This window comes from Trichomycterus rosablanca, chromosome 4 (assembly GCF_030014385.1).
Source record: "Trichomycterus rosablanca isolate fTriRos1 chromosome 4, fTriRos1.hap1, whole genome shotgun sequence".
Classification (NCBI taxonomy): Eukaryota; Metazoa; Chordata; class Actinopteri; order Siluriformes; family Trichomycteridae; genus Trichomycterus; species Trichomycterus rosablanca.
The window spans coordinates 12,833,567-12,856,113 of NC_085991.1; the positions used below are offsets into that span (position 1 = coordinate 12,833,567).

A 22,547-nucleotide genomic window follows, 5' to 3' on the forward strand; every position below is an offset into this window, starting at 1 on the left:
TTGCAGAAAACTTAGAACCTGGAGCTTCTTTATTATATTCGTCAACCAGAATAATGAACTCTGGTCTGAATGTGGAGAACTGACGATACCACAGCAGGTAATTAGTTGTACCAGATCCTTTGTAACTCCAGGATAAAGTAACAGAGTTTCTCTCCAAGACAGTTTTATTGGTTGAAACTGAATTAATTTCCTGTGCGCTGTTATAACCTGTGGACAGATAAAGAACAATGTTTATTTATTGAAAAATATGAGTGTAAGAAAAAAAACTGAAAAGAATTTAGCAGCAGATACATTGTAATTTCTATGTAAGGTTTGGATAAAGGTTCTCATGTTTTATGTGATGTTATTTCTCACCTAAAACAATGGAAAGAAGACACAGAAATCCAAACAATGCCATGACTGATCTGCAGAATAATGTAGCTCAACACCTGCTATCATATCTTATACATAATTAAACAATTTCCTCTCTTTAACTTCCTTTTCCAGCAGTACAGCCCTGTTACAGAGTTTAGTAACATGTAGATGAATCTTGCCATCATGTGCACACTTACACTCACTACATCTGTGTGGAACAAAACCTACTATCTATTTGTACTGTATAACTGATTATTTATGCAAATATTATATTTAATCTGTTTATTCTTACAGAACTGCTGTCTTTTTTATATTTGATATTAACATTAACTTAAACACTTGATTCATGTCTTAGTATGTATTTATTGTATTGCACTACTACACACAAATGTTAGTACATTTGGTTTATAATAAGAGAAGTATTTATAATGGTCAGCAATAAGCCAAAGACACTTGCAAAAAGTGCACTGAAAGACACGTCAAAAATCTGCACACAAGCATTTAGAAGGAAAAAAAGAAGTCTTACCATATAATCCCAACAGCACTGTACCAAGAAGGTGGTCATGTAGCATATCAAAGAAGACCAGAATTTTCTCAGAAATCGATTGCCGCAAGATATCTCTTGTGTATGGTTCTCGGTACCTCAGATCCAACAATGCAGGTCTTGTCAAAGTGGAACGGAGTGACTGATTGTATAGTGTTTAGTACTCTGTGTTGTGGCCGCAGCAACTCTGGTTCGAGTTCTTGGTCTTGGCAGGGTGTTTTCGTATGCTGTGCTTCAAAGTTTTCTATTCTCTCCTTGGTCAAAAGACAGAAATGAGGCCGGAACTTCAGGAAAGTCACAAGTCTAGGCCCTCAGGGGCCAGTGGCGCAATGGATAACGCGTCTGTCTACGGATCAGAAGATTCTAGGTTTGTCTCCTGGCTGGCTCGGTTACCTTGTGCCTTTTTTGTCTTTCTAACTCCTTGTGTTTGGTTCTCGGTACCTCAGACAATGCGGGTCTTGTCAAAGTGACAATACCTTGTCAAAGTGGAAAGAAGTGACCGATGCTGGCATCAGCTGATGACAAATCCTTCAGTTTCCCATATGGTCTAGCTGTCAGGATTCCTGGTTTTCACCCAGGCGGCCCGGTTTTGACTCTTGGTATGGGAATCCGTCTTTATGATAGGACTCGAGCAAAACTTTACCTATTAGTTCCTTTTAGTACTCTGCGTTGTGGCCGCAACAGCCTCGGTTTGAATCCGGGTCACGGCAGGGTGTTTTTGTATGCCGTGCTTCAAAGTTTTCCATTCTCTCATTGGTCAAAAGACAGAAATGAGGCCGGAGCTTTAGGGAAGTCACAAGTGCAGTCCCACAGGGGCCAGTGGTTACCTCGTGCCTTTTTTGTCTTTCTAACTCCTTGTCAAAGTGGTAAGAAGTGACTAATGCTGGCGTCAGCCGATGGCGAGCCCTTCAGTATAACATATGGTCTAGCTGTCAGGATTCCTGGTTTTTACCCAGGTGGCCCGGGTTCGACTCCTGGTATGGGAATTCGTCTTTCGAATACGGGTCACGGCAGGGTGTTTTTGTATGACAGGCTTCAAAGTTTTCCATTCTCTCCTTGGTCAAAAGACAGAAATAAGGCCAGAGCTTCAGGGAGGTCACAAGTGCAGTCCCACAGGGGCCAGTGGCGCAATGGATAATGCGTCTGACTACAGATCAGACGATTCTAGGTTCGACTCCTGGCTGGCTCGGTTACCTTGTGCCTTTTTTGTCTTTCTAACTCCTTGTGTATGGTTCTTGGTACCTCACATCCAACAATGCAGGACTTGTCAAAGTGGTAAGAAGTGACTGATGCTGGCGTCAGCCGATGGTAAGCTCTTCAGTTTTCCCATATGGGCTAGCGGTCACCCAGGCGGCCCCGGTTCGACACCCGCTATGGGAATTCGCCTTTATTACCTCAGATCCAACAATGCAGGTCTTGTCAAAGTGGGAAGAATTGACTGACGCTGGCGTCAGCCGATGGCGAGATCTTCAGTTTCCCATATGGTCTAGCGGTCAGTATTCCTGATTTTCACCCAGGTGGCCCCGGTTCGACTCCCGGTATAAGAATTCGTCTTTATGATAGGACTCGAGCAAACTTTGCCTATTAGTTCCTCTGTGCCATGTTGCTGTAGCTCAAGAAGCTTGTTCTGTTGGAACTATGACTGCAGTCTATCAGGAAGCAGTCGACGTGAGCTGGCCGTGGCTGACTGTTGGAATGCCGTGATCGTATAGTGGTTAGTACTCTGCGTTGTGGCCGCAGCAACCCCGGTTCGAATCCGGGTCACGGCAGGGTGTTTTGTATGCCATGCTTCAAAGTTTTTCATTCTCTCCTTGGTCAAAAGACAGAAATGAGGCCGGAGCTTCAGGGAAGTCCCAAGCACAATCTCTCAGGGGCTAGTGGCGCAATGGATAATGCGTCTGACTACGGATCAGAAGATTCTAGGTTCGACTCCTGGCTGGCTAGGTTACCTTGTGCCCTTTTTGTCCTTCTAACTCCACAAAGTGGAGACCTTTAAACAACGTGGGGTTACGAATCTGTATGTCATTAACACACACACATATATATATATATATATATATATATTAAAAGAACGGCTGTATAAGATGAACTGCTTCTATTTGGTGTTACAGTTGTGATTTATTTTGTGAGCAGCACCAGATCTGAAAGCAAGAGTTTCAGTGGTTTTGTTCAGTGGTCTGGTTTTCAATCCCACATGTGCAGGGAACAATGGATTAGCCATCCATCACCTTAACCATTCGGCCACCTCGTCTTGCTTTACCTGCTTGTTTCTGGTCTGATTGATCAATGTAGCTTTTGTAGATTTGTAAAAGACTGAAGAGCAGAAAGCTCATATTATTTTAGTTCTCTTTAAAACTGACTGTTAACAAATAATGCATTAATGCAGTGTGCGTGCACATTCTGGTAAACACCCAGATATTTCTTAAAAGTCAATGTAGCTGTTCAAGTTGTCTGGGTTGATCAATCAGACCAATCGGCCCAGAAACACATTTTCCTAGGCAGGTTGAGACGAAGTGGCTGAGTGGTTAAGGCGATGGACTGCTTATCCGTTGTGCTCTGCATGTGTGATTTTGGAAACCAGACCTTTAAACATTGATCAAAACCCCTGAAATTCTTGCTTTCAGCTCTGATAATTAAACCCCACCTTTACAACATATTGGTACTACTCACATAAAATACAACTGTAACACCAGAGAGAAACAGCACATCTTATACAGGAATTGTTTTTAATGCAATTGTGTTTTTGGCTTACTTCATGAAGGTAGAGCATGTTCTGACGTGGTGGTTAAGGCGATGGACTGCTAATCCATTGTGCTCTGCACGTATGGGTTCGAATCCCATCCTCATTGAAAACCAAGCCTTTAAACATTGAACAATGTTAATGACATACAGATAGTAACCACACATTGTTTAACGGTCTCCACTTTGTGGATTTGTGGAGCTGGATTATTGAGCATGCATTAAGAATTTAAAAGGTATTGTTTTCGACGAGGATGGGATTCAAACCCAGAGCACAATGGATTAGCAGTCCATCGCCTTAACCACTCGGCCACCTCGTCTGGTCAAGCTATGAGGAATGCTCTTCTGGTCTGATTTCAGGTGTGTTTGATTTCAGGTGTTTGAAAACATTGCCGCCTATTGACCATATGAGGAAGAACAAACAGACATAGGAGTAGCAATTCGAAAAGCAATGGTACTGCACCCTCTGTCAATCTTCTCCGACCTTCTAGGATTTTTGGTTCAACCAAGTGGTCTGGTAAGAAATCTCTGCTACAGACCTTCGTAGGAGGCGAAATAGTAAAGTGGTCCCGACTGATGTTTATTAGCCACTGCCTCCTGAGGTCTCTCTGAGCTGGGAAGCTATGAAAACTTAAACTTCCATTAAACTTCGCCGACACCGAGCAAAGAGGAACACAACAGTGCTCTGAATATTTCTTGAGCTGTTTCTGGAAATGTTCCAACTTGAAAACTTTACTCCGGACACTCATTTTAATCTCACACTAGCAAAAAATTGAAGGTTTTGCGTATGCCGGATAATGTAAACAATACAACCGAAAACATCCAAGCTGCATTATTTGAAAACGGAAATGCGTCCTAGCCATGAGTGCAAGGAGTCCATTAGAAATCAAAGGTGGCATTAAGTTGGTAAACATGTAAAACCTGCCTAATTACATGGGGTTACAAAGGTACTTTATGAAAACAGCACAAAGCTTTCAAATGCTTCCTAGTCCTGACAGTTGACTAATTCAAAGATGTTTTTACTATTTGGAGCCTTTAAATATTGTTCATGTTTTAACTCTTTAAAAGAGGTTATAACCAGTCTATGTACTGATACTGGAGGTTTTGATAGTTTTGTAATGCAAGCACCGACCACACTTACCAGCTCAACCAGACAACATAGTTTTGAAGGTCAGTCACGCAGATCAAAGTAACACAAAGACTCTTGTTCCTGCTGGCTCGTTGGTCTAGGGGTATGATTCTCGCTTCGGGTGCGAGAGGTCCCGGGTTCAAATCCCGGACGAGCCCTTGTTTAGTTGAATGCTTCGTTGAACTATACAAAAAACGTATCAAGTGTCCAGTTAAAATCTAATGATCAAACAAAAATAACACATGCTGATACACTGGTAGAAGTTGGTGAGCTTATGTGGATGCAAATACCCTTCATGCCTTTAATGACACCTCATGCTTAAACTGTTAGAAATGCTTTAATGAAACTCTGCATTGAATTTAGTTTTGTCATGAATACACTTCCCAGTGCAACCAGTCAACATGGTTTTGACGCTAAGCCACGGAGGTCAAAGAAATGCCCTGGCATTCATCCAGGTTGGCTCGTTGGTCTAGGGGTGTGATTCTCGCTTAGGGTGCGAGAGGTCCCGGGTTCATATCTTGGACGAGCCCTTGTTTACCCATGTTTAATTCATCAACTGCCTCTTAAGGTTCTAATCCCAGTGTGCAAATGGAAATAAAACAGGGTGATTAAATGGCAAAACTTGAACAGTTTTCTAGAATTTTAATAATGTGGCCTGGCATCCATGTAGAAAACTGTTAAAGTTTTGCCATTTAATGCACACCTTAGCCACCCTTCAGAAGCAGTTTTATATGACTCAAAGAGCTAATCAGACATAAGCAAAGAAATAACAGCAAAACACGTTTTTGTGATTGATTTAGAGATATTTAAAAAAAAATAGCCGTTGGGTCCGTGTACCTTTGGTCATTCCTTTTTCACTTCAAAAACCAAAACTGAACAACAAGAAAACCATTTTTTAAATGTTTCATTTCAAGATCAAAAATCAAATAACAAACAAACAGAACTTAAAAAACGGGTCATATTTGAATTTTCTGAAATTAACATTTTCTATCAGTTAAATTGGAAATAAACACACAAGCATGCATGTGCTGACATGCGTATATTTGCTTCATAAGCAAATGCTTTTGTGATAAGTTAAAATGATAATGCACTGTCATGCTGTTTAAAAATAGTAAAACTTTGTAAAAAGGGGTTAAAATGTTAAAAACATTAATTCAGCCATTGTTTTGTTGATTCTAAATTGTTAAAAATGAAGGTTTATTATCTATGTAGTGTTATCCATGACACAGGTCTTGATCCACTAGTCGGAGATCGATTGCTTTTTCCTCCACTAGTGATGCTGGGGAAATCGCTGTGTTTTTCTCATTCCAGTAAAAGTTCTCACTGAGAAAACATCACTTCATCACTCTCGTGATTATTTCTCCCCATTTTCTGGTATAATGTGTGCACTTTATTTTGTTCAGTGATTGTAATAGTTTTTTAATATAAGTCCAGATTTCAGAAGAAAGTGTATGTTAAAGTTTGAAAGTTGTAGCAAAGTTTTGCTGAGTATGCTCAAGCGTGTGTGTGTGTGTGTGTGTGAATGAAGCCCCAGCTTGTTAGCTGCATTAAACTCATGGCTAATTGTATTGCAGTCACCATTTTGTGAATTCACATGTGCATGTTATGTTTCGTATCTCCTGACCGCCAGCGCGGTGCATAGTAAGGCAAGGCAAGGCAAGGCAAGGCAAGTTTATTTGTATAGCACCTTTCATACACAGTGGCAATTCAAAGTGCTTTACATAAGGAAGAACAAATTAATTAAAAGCATTAAAACATTCCTGAGATCTAAAACCTCAGAAAGACTTCTTGCAAACATTTAGTTACAATTAAGACAACATGAAATTCAAACAAGAGAGATAAAAAAAAAAAAAAAAAAATTAAAAGAAAATATTGTAAAGTATAACCTACAATTTAGGAAAAATGAAATTAAAACGAGAGATAAAAAATTAAGAACATGAAAACTAAAAGAAAATATAGTAAAATATACACTACAATTTAGAAGAGCATGAAAAACTAAAAGAAATATGGTAAAATGAGGGTAATAGCAAAAATTTCGAGCTCAATCATAGGCACAAGAAAAAAGAAATGTTTTTAACCTGGATTTAAAGATTTCTACATTTGCGGAACATCTAATATCTCCTGGCAGTCTGTTCCAGTTATATGCAGCCCAACAGTTAAATGCTGCTTCACCGTGTTTAGTTTGGACTCTGGGCTCAACTAGCTGACCTGAGTCCATGGATCTAAGAGATCTACTGGGTTTATATTCTCTAAACATTTCTGAGATGTATTCTGGGCCTAACCCATTCAGTGATTTATAGACCAGTAGCAGCACTTTAAATTCTATTCTGTAACTGACCGGAAGCCAGTGTAGAGATTTTAGAACTGGAGTGATGTGCTCAGTTCTCTTCGTCTTAGTTAAAACTCTAGCAGCAGCGTTCTGAATGAGCTGTAACTGTTTAATGGTCTTTTTGGGAAGTCCAGTTAAGAGACCATTACAATAGTCCACCCTACTGGAGATAAAAGCATGGATCAGCTTCTCTAGGTCTTGTTGGCACACTAGACCCTTGATTTTGACTATATTTCTAAGATGGTAGAAGGCTGTTTTGGTGATGGTTTTAATATGGCTGGTGAATGTGAGATCTGAGTCTATTAGAACGCCAAGATTTCGGACTTGGTCTTTGGTTTTTAGAGCCCGGGAACTGAGGTGTTCACTGACACTGGTCCTCTTTTCTTTGCTGCCAAACACAACAATCTCTGTTTTGTCCTTATTTAACTGTAAAAAATTCTGGCTCATCCAGTTATTGATGTCCTCCAGACACTGACACAGTGAATCTATTGGGCTGTAATCATCTGGTGAGAGAGCCAGATATATCTGTGTGTCATCTGCATAACTATGGTAATCAATGTTGTTAGCCTGTAGCATTTGGCCTAATGGCAGCATATAAAGATTGAACAGAAGAGGTCCGAGAACTGATCCCTGGGGGATTCCACATGTCATAGCCACCCTGTCAGATTCACAGCTGCCAATAGTGACGAAGTAACTTCAGTCTTCTAAATAAGACCTGAACCAATTAAGGACTGTTCCGGAAAGACCAACCCAGTTTTCCAACCTGTCCAGCAATATTCTATGATCTACAGTGTCAAAGGCTGCACTAAGATCCAGTAAAACCAGAACTGATATTTTACCCGAGTCAGTATTCAGCCGTAGATCATTTAACACTTTTATGAGAGCCGTTTCAGTGCTGTGGTGAGCTCGAAAGCCTGACTGAAATTTGTCAAAATAACCTCTGGAATTCAAAAAACTGCTGACTTGACTGTAAACAACTTTCTCAATGATCTTAGCTATGAAAGGAAGATTTGAGACCGGCCTGTAGTTGTTTAACACAGACGCATCCAGAGTTCTCTTTTTTAGGAGTGGCTTAACGGCAGCTGTTTTCAGTGACTTTGGGAAAACGCCTGATTCTAGTGAGCCATTAACTATTTGTTGCAAATCAGTTTTTACAGATGGCAGCATGTCGAGACAACATGTCGATGATTTAAGATGCTGAACTGTTTTCTCCAGTGTTTTGTGGTCTATTGTATTAAATTGTGACATAATAGTCATGTTATTTCTAGGTGTCTGTAGGGGCGGCATGGTTTCATCGTTTGACTGAGTGGCGTTGATGGTCAGTCTAATAGTTTTGATTTTTTCACAGAAGAAATGAGCAAATTCATTACATTTCTCTGTGGACAGAAGTTCTGGTGTGATCCGTTTTGGAGGATTTGTAAGCTTGTCGACCACGTTGAATAGAGTGCGGGTGTTGTTGATGTTCCGGTTAATGATCTTAGAGAAGTGCAGCTGTCTAGCCCTGCATAACTCAGAGTTAAAACTACAAAGGCTTTGCTTATAGAGATCATAGTGGATTTGAAGTTTAGTTTTCCTCCACTTACGTTCAGCTCTCCTGCATTCTCTTTTCAGAGCTATTACCATCATTGTGTTACGCCATGGTGCTTTCTGTTTGCTCAACGTTTTCATGACTTTTACCGGGGCAACCACATCCATGACAGTCAATATTTTCACGTTAAAGTTATCCAGGAGTTCATCAACTGACTCTGCAATTAAAGTTGGTGATATAGCTATGGCCTCCATAAACTGAGAACTAGTACTTTCATTTATGTACCTTTTCTTAACAGAAACAGAGCTAGTTTGAGCATCTGGAGTGATCAGCATTTCAAAGAAGACACAAAAATGATCAGAGAGGGCCAAGTCCTTGACCATAACAGAAGAAATGTTAAGACCTTTAGAAATAACTAGATCCAGAGTGTGCCCTCGAGTATGTGTAGGCCCTTTCACATGTTGCAATAGACCAAATGTGTCAAAAAGTCCAAAAAGTTATTTGGTGTTATTGTCCTTGTTATTATCTAAGTGGATGTTAAGATCCCCAGTTATGATGAAGAAGCTGTACTCAGTGGAGATAACTGACAGTAGTTCAGTAAATTAATCTATAAAATGTGCAGAGTATCTTGGAGGTTTATAAATGGTTAAAAATAAAATTTTGGGAGTACCCTTCAAAATAAAACAGAGGTATTCAAAAGACATAAAATTGCCAAGTACAGTCTCTTTGCACTGGAATACATCTTTAAATAAGGCAGCTACTCCTCTACCTTTCCTACCACTTCGACACACATTCATATAACTGAAGTTTGCTGGTGCTGTTTCATTAAGAACAGTAGCACTGCTGCCTTCTGCTAACCATGTTTCAGTTAGAAACAGAAAATCTAAACTGTAGGATAGAATTATGTCCTTCAGGGGTGCCCTGGGCTTTTTGGGTGAAACCTGTGGACTGGCTGAGATGGAGTGTGAGAATTTAGTCCCAACACACACCAGCTTCTCCATTTTCTCTGTGAAATATATATGTGGAGGTGATGTTGTTGAGAGAGAGAAGTTGGAGGATGACTGTGATGTCTCTGCTGTTGACTGCTGTGTCACTGCCTGATGATGAAGGTCATAATAGCTTTCGTCAAGAGTCAGAAACTCAGCCTGAGCCGTGTTCTCCAGTGATGGGGATTGTATGTTTGATGGTTGAGGTGTATTTTATATACAAGATATAAATTCATATGTGTATTTTATTCATATGTGTGATATTCGTTTCTCTGAATATCTTAAAGGACACGATTCTGTAGAAGGCATTACACAAGTGAGGCCCATATAGGTACATTCCCACATATGGAACGCATCTCTGTGAGGCTCTGTTTCAGGAAAGCTCCAATGTATGGCTTTGGAACCATAAGGTTCCCTGGGCTGTACTGGCATTGAGTCCGCAGGTTGTGATGGGAGTTAGGAGCCATTGTCTTTATAAACGAGGGGGCCTCTGGACCAGGGAGCTTTGAGGCCCTGGTAAGACCAGATCATATTGAAACCAGATGTGCTGTATGTACATTACTGGAGTATATAAACCCAAGGGGGAGGCTGAGAAGGTTATAGAAGGAATCGGCTGCCTTCCTCCGGGCATAATCGTGAAATGTCTGTACTGACACTACTCATTTCTTTGAATAAACCTCTTAATTAAACATGAGTTAGTGTCAACGAAGTTGTCATTCCTCATTAGTGCTTCACCACGACAAAATACACCACAAAGTGGCGCTGCGAGCAGGGTTCTGATGTGGCTACTTCACTACTGATGACATAACAACATCAGGTGAGCTTTCTATTTTGTGACATTGGGCGCGAGCCTGTGTGTTGTAATCTGTGGTGTTTGGCTGCACTGAAACGATCTGGTGTGTGCTATGAGGTGTGGACGGTGGAGTGATGCTCCGTCTAAATTTGAGGTTTATTGCGTAGTAAACTTTGCAATAAAGTGGGGTTATGGTAATAGAATGAATAAGGATAGAAAAGGAAAAAGTTTAAGTAGAAGTAAGAGAAAAAAAAAAAAGTGTGTGGAATAGCCTTAATTAGTAACGGTTACAGTGTGTTAATATGCCATGCGAGATTATGGAGTTTAGGGCCCATTAGGCTTTATAAGCGGTAAGACGTGAATATTAACCATTGCGTGAATATTGGCTAGATGATGAAGTTAAGGATTAAGAGACATTGTGGTGAAAAGGAACAAGAGAAGAAATAGAGAAATAGAGAATACAGAGGTAAAATAAGAGGAAAAGTGAAGTAACAAAAGAGAATGAGTGAAAGTTGTGAAATAAGGATGTTTATGTAAGAGAGAAATGAGAATAGTTAAGAAATAGGAAAAAGAGGTTAAAAAGGATAAAGGAATAGAGGAATAGCGCTAAAAGGAAAAAACAGAAGAGTTAAAAAGATTGAGAGAATAATAGGAGAAGCATGCTTTTTGTTTAGGAAAATAAAAATAAGTTAACTTAGCATTTAAGATGGAATGTGTGAGAGAGATACAGAGGTATGTGTATGTGTGTGCGTTTTTGTGTGTGTGTGTGTCAGAGGACAGTATGTGTGTGCGTAGGGACTGATCCTTCATGTGTGCATGTGGGTGTGTCAGAAGGAAAAAAGTTTGTGTAAGAGCTTTAGGTCTATGTGTGTGTGTGATGTGTTTGTGTCTGTGTTGAAGTGTGAAAAATAGAGAGAGCTATCTGACATGAGAACAGCTCCTCTTTTTTACATAAGAGTAAAACACAGAAATGTATGTGTATTGTGTGGCGCCTGTCTTAACTGTCAGTGTGTGATTATTGTAATTGGACAATAGGAGATATAGTGAGTTTAGATGTAGTAAGTTGTCATCGACAATAAGCCTCTTTGGAGAAGACTTTTTAGTAACTAAGAGTAATAATGAATAAGCTTCTTCAAGGGGACAGTTAATGCTAATTAATTAATTAATAATAAGTAATGAGCTTTCTTTGGGAGATTAAATAGTTAAATAACTCATGAGCCTCAGAAATGAGAGGACATTGTGTAGTTAAAATACATAAACTCCCAAAGAGAGACAGTGTTTTTAAGAATGGAGAGATATTATTAGGGTGGAAACTAGATGTTTTACTGATGAAGTATAGTGTGAAATTATGGTTTAGTGCTTAAATGTGGACAACATTAATTGTAGATGAGGTGTTGTTCGGTAGAGGTGTATAAGTCTTGTTGAATTACTTATTGTAATTATTATGTGTTATAAGAGCTTATGAATTCCTGTCTTTCTTATCCTGTGTGTGGGTGAGAAGGAGTAGAAATGGTGGGGGCTAAATTGCTTCCTCCCTGTGTGGAGTAGAAACGGTGGGGGCCTGCTGCCCAGTTAGAGGGCTGCATAGGCTGACGTCAGAGGTGCGGCTTTTGTGTGTGTGTGAGGGAGAGAGACGGTTCCACATGGTTAAGAATAAGGAAATCAAGTGGTATGGAGAGCTGTCAATCATAGTGATTGGAGGAAGTCGTCTAGTGTGAGGTTGAGTGTAATATGAGTAATGATGGAAACCAGATGGTGCAAAGTGTGGAAAAGAGAGGTTTATGGCTAAAGAGAATAAATAAGACCCCTAAGCCCACCTTTATGAAGAATTAGAATAAGTAAAACAATAAATTGTAAAGTTATGTGTGAGAGTGTGTAATATGCCATGAATCTATATGTTTTTTGCTGCTGCTGGCTGTGGTTTGGTTTTAAGTTAAAGTATGTTTAAAGTTGAGTTTTTGACACCACAGACATTGGAGTGCCAGCCTTAGGAGGTTTAAAGGATGAGGAGCAGATAGCAAAAGTTAAGATAGCAGAAGAATAGAATGCATGTAATTCAGATTTGCAGAGATCCAAGGACGTAAAAATTAATTAAAAGGAGTTTAAGGTGAAGACAATATAAAGGAGTTTAATGTAAACAGAAATAAGAAATATGTAAGGATTTAAGGACTGAAAAGTAGTCAGAGGAACTGAAGGAACTGAACTAAGTGGCCCATATACATTAATATATGTGTATGTGTGTAGTTGAAGTGCCTAGCCTTTGTAGGTGTAATGTTTAGCCTGACTGCAAATGTTTGCATGTGTGTAGAAGTTTAACAAAGTGAAGGGAAAAAGCCTAAGCAAAGCAGTGAGTGCTGTTTGGTAGGAATATGTATAAAAGTTGTATGCAAAGTCATCTGAAATTGTTAACTGATAGAATGCGAGTAGTTTTGATGTGTAAAAATGGTTGGAGAGGTTTGTGGTTTGAGAAGGACTGTGAAGAAAAGAAGTAGTGGAAAAGAAGCAGAGAAAGTAGGGACCAGTAGAGTGGAATTTGACTTTGTCGAATAGAAAGAGGAGATTTCAAATGTTGAGAAAGTATTAGTAAGTGTAATTGAGGGATTTTGAAGGTGAAGCTGATGTTAGAGAGTGGTGATGGTGTTGTATAAGTACTAACATAGATGTTATGTAGTTTGTCTGTTTATCTAAGAAGTTAGATAAGTGCAGTAAACCTTGTGGCAATACTATGCATGATCATAGATGAGTGATGGATGAGTGCAATTTAAAGATTGAGGGAATAGTGAGAAGAAAATAACTTGGTAGGAGAGAGATAAAGGGGGGTGACTGGAGACCCAGGTCATAAGTTTCATAGACACATAGCAACCCAGAGGGGGGTTGAGGCCATAAACTGCAGGCCCTGCACGAGTAGAGAGAGAAGAGAGGTTTTCACATACTCTGCTCCTAAATGGAAGATGTTAATATCATCAAGGAGACTGATATCTCAAATGAGGACAACAACAGAGAAGACAAACATTTGGAAGGATGATGACTGCATCCAAATTAGAAGCAAGAGTGAGGATGGAGCAGCAAGAAGTAAAAAGGACTAAAGTCATTCATGGATCGGAGAAGACTAATGGCTCAGCTGTCAAGCATGAACTAAGGAGGCTGTTTCAGCTGTTGCTGGAGAAGTCTGTCTAAAGTGTCAAAGAAAAGAACTGGACAAAGAAAACATGGAGAAGTGAAGATGATGTGGATGGAGAAGAGATGATGATGTGGATGGAGCAAACAAATAAGAAGAGGAGTCTGATATTTGATCTACAGTGTACTAGCTGAGGCTGATGGACACTTATGCAGTACCAAAGATGATGTGAAAACGATGAATGCCAGATCTTGCAGATGTGTGAAATGGCTGTTGTTGCATTCTGATGTTTGAGTGAAGCAGTGTGCAAGAGGCATATGAGGTGCTGAGGTACAGAATGCCAAGATAATGACATCATCAGACAAGAGGAAGTGGAAGCTGATGTGAGACTGGATGGAGATGTTATGCAGTGCAATCTCAAGCCCGTGTGGAACAGTAGTGTGCTTTACTAGCATTCACCTGTAGATCTGGGTTCTATAATAAAAAGTGAGGGATTTGGTAACAACATCATATAGAGGGTTTGGATGTATTTTACAGTAGGGTATTAGAAAAACAGAGACTGTGTAGAAAAAGTTTTGGTTGCAAAAGTAAATTAGATAGGGCTGTAGGAGCTTGTGTTTTAGTGAGAATAGGGGTGCATGTACCATAGTGATGTAGGGTTAATGAAATTTGTAGGGCAATGTAACAATAATATATCAGAGATAGTATAGGTATGGAGGATAGGAAAAGTATTAAAATATTGAATACAGGCTACTATCGAATAGTCTAGCAGACACTAGAAGTTGTACAGTAACTGATTGGGAATCAGTGAGGTTTAGTTAGGCATGAGGGAAAGTGTATGTGTATGAAATTGCCACAAGGATACTGTGAGTTTAGTTACTAATAAGATAAGTGTAGTATGTTCAAATAATTTGAAGTGATATAAAAGTGGAAGTTTTTTGTATCCTAATTATTTTGAGATTTTGCAGACTAGAGAAAATATAAGTAGGCATTTATTGCTGTTCTGTAGACTATGATAGAGAAACATGAGGAGTTTAATACAGAGAAGTGTCATGTGGTGGAAAGAGCAGACGCTCACAGAGAGTAGAGTAGGGTTTATTATTGTGATAGCAATAAACACTAGCGAAGCATGAATGCTAGGTATGCAGACTAGGTTGGTAGTATTTTTGCAGTGAGTTAACTAAATGGAACTGTTTAGGTAGAGTTTAGTGTGATTCAAGATAGCTGAAGTGGATCAAAGCGCTGGTGGAGCGTGAGGGATTGGCTGACTAGGAGCAGAAGACGGTCATGTGAGAGTCTGTTGGATTGTGGGAAATGGAGTCTGTATTATTAGAAGCAGGATGTGCGTTAGTATGAGTGACCAAAAGTTGGAGTAAAAATCTGAATGAATAAATAATATAGGTCAGGGGTCTGTAGGACTAATGGAAGTTGATGTAACAGCAGAGCTGTTGTTATTTTAAGTATGGCAGAGTGTAATAAATAATGGATTGGTGATTTTGTATTGGGAAAAGTGCCACTTAGAAGACTAGTGCATGACAATTAGAAAATTTGAGGGGTATCTAGCATGCGATGATGAAATAGAATACATTAGATGTGTAGAAAATGTTAGATGTAATGTGTATGCAACGTCTGCTCTGATCAGTCTGAACTGTTTGAAGTAGAATTGTATATAGCAGGAAGGGTTAATGCAGTATGAGAGATAAATAATGAATTGCGTATGTTGTTGACTGGATTGTCTTTAGTGTCAACAAGTGATAGAAGAACTGAGTATGACTTATAGTGGATGCGTCTGAGTTTACAATACATAAGTGTTGAGAATTAATTTGGCAGAAAGGATGATTACGCCTGATGATATTGGGAGAGTTTTGATTTTGAATGATTGTTGTGGAAAAGATATCTATGTAACTGAAATAGCAGTGAAGTTGCTGTTAGACAAGGTCTGTTACTGGATAATGAATAATTTGAAACAACCTAATGAGCAAAAAAGTAGGACAAATCTGAAGCAAGCGTTGCTTTATGAAATTAGGGTGTGGACCCAAAAAGGGGAGTTGTTTTAAGGACATAGAGTTGAGTGGTCCTGTCTGATTACTATTTTAATTTAGGATGCTCATGGTTACAGTTAGTGAGCAAAGGGGGTATTTTATTGATTTTCTTTTCTGAGGTTTTCAAATGTATTTGCTAAAGTCATAATCTTATCAAATATAATAGTGCCACTTTTAGTTTGGGGTAAAGTTGGATGTGATCCTTTCAAATATAATAGTTCCTCCTTTAGATTCTGGGGAGAATTGGACTGGAGTACAATATGTGGCCGCCTGGGCAGAGGGGTCGCGAGTGAGTTTTTTCCTGTCTAGATTGATTGATGGACATTTCAGAAGGACAATACTGCCTGATAGGTTTTTCGCTCCCGCACTCCATAAAAGTTGCTAAGTGCTAAATTTAAGTTGTGACACATATAGGTGGGAGGAACAGGTATTATGTTATGTCTATAACCATTATTAATTATGTTATTCTCTTGAGTTTTGAGACTGATTAGCCTCAAAGGGGGGAATGAGGTGTATTTTATATAGATATTAATTCATATGTGTATTTTATTCATATGTGTGTTATGTGTTGTGGCCCCACTGTTAGGGAACACAATTCTGTAGAAGGCATTCAGAGGGGGTCAGTGTGCCCCTCAGAGACACATTCCTATGGACGGACATATGGAATGTGTTTATGTGAGGCTCTGTCCCGGGGAAGCACTCTTAAATGTATGGAAAGCTGTAAGGTTCCCAATGATAGGATGGGGAGGCCTGTCCAGCATAAGACGGAGGTTGGTGCTAAGGGTTAGAATGGGGTTTTAGTTCAATGTATATATTCTACCATGGGAGGGCTTAGCTCTCTCTCAGTATTTGAGAGATCAAAGTGGAAACAGATGTGCTGTATGTAAATCGCTGGGGTATTTAAACCTGAGGTTGGCGTAAAGAAGGGAGAAGAAGAATCAGCTACTTTTTCTCCGGGCATAATCGCGAAATGTCTGTACTGACACTACTCATTTCTTTGAATAAACCTTTTAATTAAACATGAGTTAGTGTCAACGGAGTTGTCATTTCGTCATCAGTGCTTCACCACGACAAAAGACACCTCATATATAATGAAACTTGATATATATATAATAAACTTGATTTATATATAATGAAACGATTTATATATATATATATATATATATAATAAACTTGATATATATATAATGAAACTTGATATATATATAATGAAACTCGATATATATATAATGAAACTTGATATATATATAATGAAACTTAAATGAAACCAGGGCAGGCCCTAGGACCCCCGATTTTCTCACTGGAGATCGGAAATAAACGCACACGCGCGTGCATGCGCTTACATGCTTATATTATTGTTTAGACAGTGTAAATCAAACACAAGTGTTAAAAGTAATAATAACGACGCGTCCTGTTGTTCTGACTTTTGTGTTTGTATTTGTGACGTGCACATATTTGCTCTATCTGCAAAAAATAAAATAAACAATGTGGGGAAGCGATTTTCGTACTGGACGTTGTAACGTTGTCATGTTAGTTATAGGGTTGCCAACCGTCCCGTAAAATATGGAATCGTTGCTTATTTGGAAACTAAACATCGCATTCTGTATTAAATTGATACAGGACGCGCTTTGTTCTGTATTTTTATCAATGGGAGAGAAATGCCGCAGATTAGACTGAGACGATGGCGATTTGTATGAAACAGAAGGAAACTGCTGCTGTCGTGGGAATAAGAAAGCGTCTGGTTATTGTTTTAAGTAGTATTTAAGTTGTGTGCGCAGACATATCAGCATAAACTTTTTACTATTTCAGTGTTTAAGTAGCGCAGTGGGCAGCGCGTCCAGAACCGGGGCTGCATGTCAGTGTAATGATGGATTATGTAAAAATGTTGTTTGCACTATTGAGAAAAAATGTTACATGATGTTCTTTACAGTGGGGGTTCTAGAGGGGCCAATTACTTAATAAAATGTGGGTTACTTTGGTGTGCAGCCTTGTCGCCGTGTGTTCGCAAGTTCGCAATTAGGGGGGTTGCCAAGCTGGTTGTCACACTGGCCCAACATCCCACCCCACACCCTATGCCTTCCGCCAACCCGCCAACTCGCCAGCCCAGGGTGTTCCTTATTTATGAAAGTTTTTCCACTCCTCCATGACGACATCACGGAGCTGGCGGATATTCGAGACTTTGCGCTCCTCCACCTTCCTCCAAGGTGGAGGAGCGCAAAGTCTCGAATATCCGCCAGCTCCGTGATGTCGTCATGGAGGAGTGGAAAAGCATTCCAGTGGCAACCTGTGAAGCTCTGGTAAACTCCATGCCAAGGAGAGTTAAGGCAGTTCTGGGAAATAATGGTGGCCACACAAAATATTGACACTTCAGGCTTGAGGATGCCCCAAAGATGTTCTATTGGGTTTAGGTCTGGAGACATGCTTGGCCAGTCCATCACCTTTACCCTCAGCCTCTTCAATAAAGCAGTGGTCGTCTTAGAGGTGTGTTTGGGGTCATTATCATGCTGGAACACTGCCCTGCGACCCAGTATCCGGAGGAAGGGGATCATGCTCTGCTTCAGTATTTCACAGTACATATTGGAGTTCATGTGTCCCTCAATGAAATGTAACTCCCCAACACTTGCTGCACCCATGCAGCCCCAGACCATGGCATTCCCACCACCATGCTTGACTGTAGGCATGACACACTTATCTTTGTACTCCTCACCTGATTGCCGCCACACATGCTTGAGACCATCTGAACCAAACAAATTAATCTTGGTCTCATCAGACCATAGGACATGGTTCCAGTAATCCATGTCCTTTGTTGACATGTCTTCAGAAAACTGTTTGCGGGCTTTCTTGTGTAGAGACTTCAGAAGAGGCTTCCTTCTGGGGTGACAGCCATGCAGACCAATTTGATGTAGTGTGCGGCGTATGGTCTGAGCACTGACAGGCTGACCCCCCACCTTTTCAATCTCTGCAGCAATGCTGACAGCACTCCTGCGCCTATCTTTCAAAGACAGCAGTTGGATGTGACGCTGAGCACGTGCACTCAGCTTCTTTGGACGACCAACGCGAGGTCTGTTCTGAGTGGACCCTGCTCTTTTAAAACGCTGGATGATCTTGGCCACTGTGCTGCAGCTCAGTTTCAGGGTGTTGGCAATCTTCTTGTAGCCTTGGCCATCTTCATGTAGCGCAACAATTCATCTTTTAAGATCCTCAGAGAGTTCTTTGCCATGAGGTGCCATGTTGGAACTTTCAGTGACCAGTATGAGAGAGTGTGAGAGCTGTACTACTAAATTGAACACACCTGCTCCCTATGCACACCTGAGACCTAGTAACACTAACAAATCACATGACATTTTGGAGGGAAAATGACAAGCAGTGCTCAATTTGGACATTTAGGGGTGTAGTCTCTTAGGGGTGTACTCACTTTTGTTGCCAGTGGTTTAGACATTAATGGCTGTATATTGAGTTATTTTGAGGGAATAATAAATTTACACTGTTATATAAGCTGCACACAGACTACTTTTCATTGTGTCAAAGTGTCATTTTGTCAGTGTTGTCCCATGAAAAGATATACTTAAATATCTGCAGAAATGTGAGGGGTGTACTTACTTTTGTGATACACTGTATATATATATATATATATATATATATGTATTTATATATATATAAGCTTCAATAATTACCTCAGCCTTAGTCTTATATATTAGTGGTAAGCTAGCAATACATTGCTTAGTAATCAAAACAGGAATTAAATAGCAAATTATTCTGTAACTGCTGATTTTTTATTTTTTTTTCAAATCTTCATTTAATTTAATTTACTAAGTCCCAAATTATAGACCTTTATTAACTCAACTAAAATGTGGTAGCTTAATGGTTCAGGCACTGGACTAGTTTGTTTGTTTGTTTATTAGGATTTTAACGTCATGTTTTACACTTTGGTTACATTCATGACAGGAACGGTAGTTACTCATTACACAATATTCATCAGTTCACAAGGTTATATCAAACACATGGACAATTTAGTATCTCCAATTCACCTTACTCGCCAGAGCACACGGAGGAAACCCACACGAACACAGGGAGAACATGCAAACTCCACACAGAAAGGACCCGGACCGCCCCACCTGGGGATCGAACCCAGGACCTTCTTGCTGTGAGGCAACAGTGCTACCCACTTAGCCACCGTGCCGCCCGTCTACCAATTGGTAATATAAAAACGCCCAATTAAAGAAGCTCATGGAAACTTACGGGACAAACCAAAAACTTAAGCTTTTGAAAAACTTTCAATTTCAGAAAACTGTAAAATCATCATATAAACAATCTTCATATAAAGGATGAACCAATGTAATATTCCACACAGGAAATAATTCAAAATTAAATAAATAATAAAGTAAACAAATACCTCTTTTTTCTTTCCTTGCTTGCTTGCAGTGGTGTAAAAAATTCCAAAAGTGCTTCACACTTAGCCAGGACATTATCAAAACAGCACATGTTTAAACCAACATGTCACGCTAAACAGATCACAAACAGTTATGTAAAATGTGCATGTTAATTTGGTGCTTGTGACTTTCACTCCAGGCTCACTCAATATCGCCGTATGTCACCCATAAGGTTTCTCTTACCCTTCTATTCCTGCTACATTTTTAGGAAATCTCTTATTGCCATCTCCACTTCAGTTTTCTCCAACCGACATAAAAATACAACCTCTCACATAGTTTTTAATTGTTATGCTCATCCTCTCTCCCTTTTGTTAGGGTGCCTGCGGCGTCTGGTGAACATACCACCAGTTCCAGTTACAGAACGCCGAACAGCAAGGCCTCTAATAGCAGGCCGGCTGATTAGGGCGAACGACCTGCAGCTGCGTTCGGCGTATTTAAGCGGGCGTCACATGGCTGCAGGCGTCGCAACTTTTGTTTTGGTCACGCTGCATGGCGGTGCAGTTACGCTCCTTTTGTAGGGACAGCGAGTATGCCCGGGCATCAAATAGGACGGTCGGGTGTGTAAGCTGGAAGGCTGAGGTAGACAGGGTCTTTTCTTTTCTCCTGTTTAGGGATAGCCTGGTGTGACTTCGCGCAGCCCTCACGCTGCTGTTTTGTTTCGGCGCCTATTGCTAGTCCTTACCTGTAACGGTAGCAGGAGGCTAGCGTTAGCATAGCCGCCGGTTCAGCAGGAGCATTTGATCTGTTCCCCGTGACCGACTCGTCACTGCGAACGCCTCGCAGCCAGGCAACCTGGGTTCGCGTCTCGCTTTTGTGTTTTTTGTAATCTTTTTGTTTTTTTTCTATTTCAGTTGCCTGCGGCATCAGCAACACCAATCGGGATTCGCCCTATTTTTTTTTTGTTCTTCCTTTTTGCCTCCCATGTTTATTGTTAATTATTATAAATAAAAGTATTATTTTTTCTCTGCACCTTTGGGTCCAGTGCCTCTCTTTGTAACACCTTTTGTGAACATTCTGAAGTCTGTTAAAACATTCAGACATCAATCATTAGAAACTAAGACCATGCCACTCCCTACAACACATAATCATAACAGTTCAACATATGGATCCAAAAAGATTTTTTTTTTTAGCTCCAAGCCTTCTTCTTTGCCACTTCAGAGCATTTCACTCAAAGACAATGTGGTGTCTACACTGTCCCTTCAAATTTCAGCCTTTCCAGTTCCATTACACGTTTTTGTAGAACCTCAAATGTGTACTTAAGGGTTGTTGGGTAGCTCAAGTCCAAGGAGTACATAAGGCCAAACGTTACCAAGGTCGCGAAGCACTTCCACACCTTCGATGATTATTTCAACATCTTCCAGCTAATCTGTAGGTTCTGCACCTTCCTTCTGTAAGATTCCTAGGATTGTCGGACATCAAGTGAGTATGGGTATCTGACAACACAAGATGTTTCAAAACACTTTTTACTTCTAGTGGTGCTACCCCCTCTAGTATTTCATGCATTATATCTTGAGGGGTTTGCTTGATCAGTCTGCTTTTCCTGTTAACTCCATTTGTGGTTTTCAAGCTGTTTCTTAGATAGTCGGTAGTTGCCTTCTCGATTTTCATTACACTGTCTAATGTGCCTGCCTAATGTCCGTTGGACAAAGCTGTCCTCCTCAAAGTGAACCTGTATGTCTTCAAAATTGCACTCAGTGTCTGCATTTACAGAATGAAAATCCAACTCCCTCTCTAAACCCTGATACCTCATGCTGAGCCAAGGTGTCACCACAAAGAGAGACTAATGCACCATATACAACTCTCTCCCCATCAACTATATATGATTGTCACACCATTGTACAGCATATTTAGATCTTCATGTATTCTTTCCAATATCACATCACCACCACACTGAGCAATATCAGTTGCTTTTGCAATGGCAAGTAGACGGATAGCATCCCAATTAGACCTGTATTTAGGATTTATATTCCCTAAAGTATAGTACACCATTAGAAGTTTGTTTTTTGAGGTATGCGACCCCAGGGGATTACACAGTTCTATTTCATCAGTATCAGCTGTAGGGCGTTGGGTCTAACAGAGAATAACGGATGCAATTTCAAAGTATCGCCATCAATGATGTTCTTTAGAAATCCAGCCCTGCACTTTTCTGGACCTTTGTCAAACGTGGCTAGAACCAGAGGATGTGAAAGTAACTGTTCCAAGCTTTTGACTACAGGAATGTAGTAAAAGAATTGGGATCTTATAGCTAGAGCCCGAGATGATCCCTGTCTTTTATAGCATGCAGACTGAGCAATCTCAACTTCTTCTGCTTCAACTACCTCAAACAGCTCCTTGATATTCGAGTCCTGCATATACGTAGTGGAAACTCCGACAAATGGGTCTTCAAAATTATCAAAAAATGTCCATTGCTTCACTAAGCAGCTGATCTGTAACTTCTAAATGTCTCTGAAATACCAGTGCCATCTAATTATTTAAAGTGTCCAGCAATGAGGCTTGGTAGTGCTGCACTCCTGTTACAATGTCATTGACAGCACTCTGAGAAAAACAAAACAAAA

The 22,547-nt window shown here is 40.1% G+C and overlaps 3 non-coding genes across 3 annotated transcripts; 2 read left to right on the forward strand and 1 right to left on the reverse strand.

Moving 5' to 3' along the window:
• Positions 1–2,595: 2,595 nt before the first annotated feature.
• Positions 2,596–2,667, forward strand: trnah-gug (transfer RNA histidin (anticodon GUG)). Its single transcript has one exon. It is a non-coding gene; the product is annotated as a tRNA-His (tRNA).
• A 1,216-nt stretch (positions 2,668–3,883) lies between these two features.
• trnas-gcu (transfer RNA serine (anticodon GCU)) lies at positions 3,884–3,957 on the reverse strand. The gene has a single exon. It is a non-coding gene; the product is annotated as a tRNA-Ser (tRNA).
• Positions 3,958–4,852: 895 nt separating this feature from the next.
• Positions 4,853–4,924, forward strand: trnap-cgg (transfer RNA proline (anticodon CGG)). The gene has a single exon. It is a non-coding gene; the product is annotated as a tRNA-Pro (tRNA).
• The last annotated feature ends 17,623 nt before the right edge of the window (positions 4,925–22,547 follow it).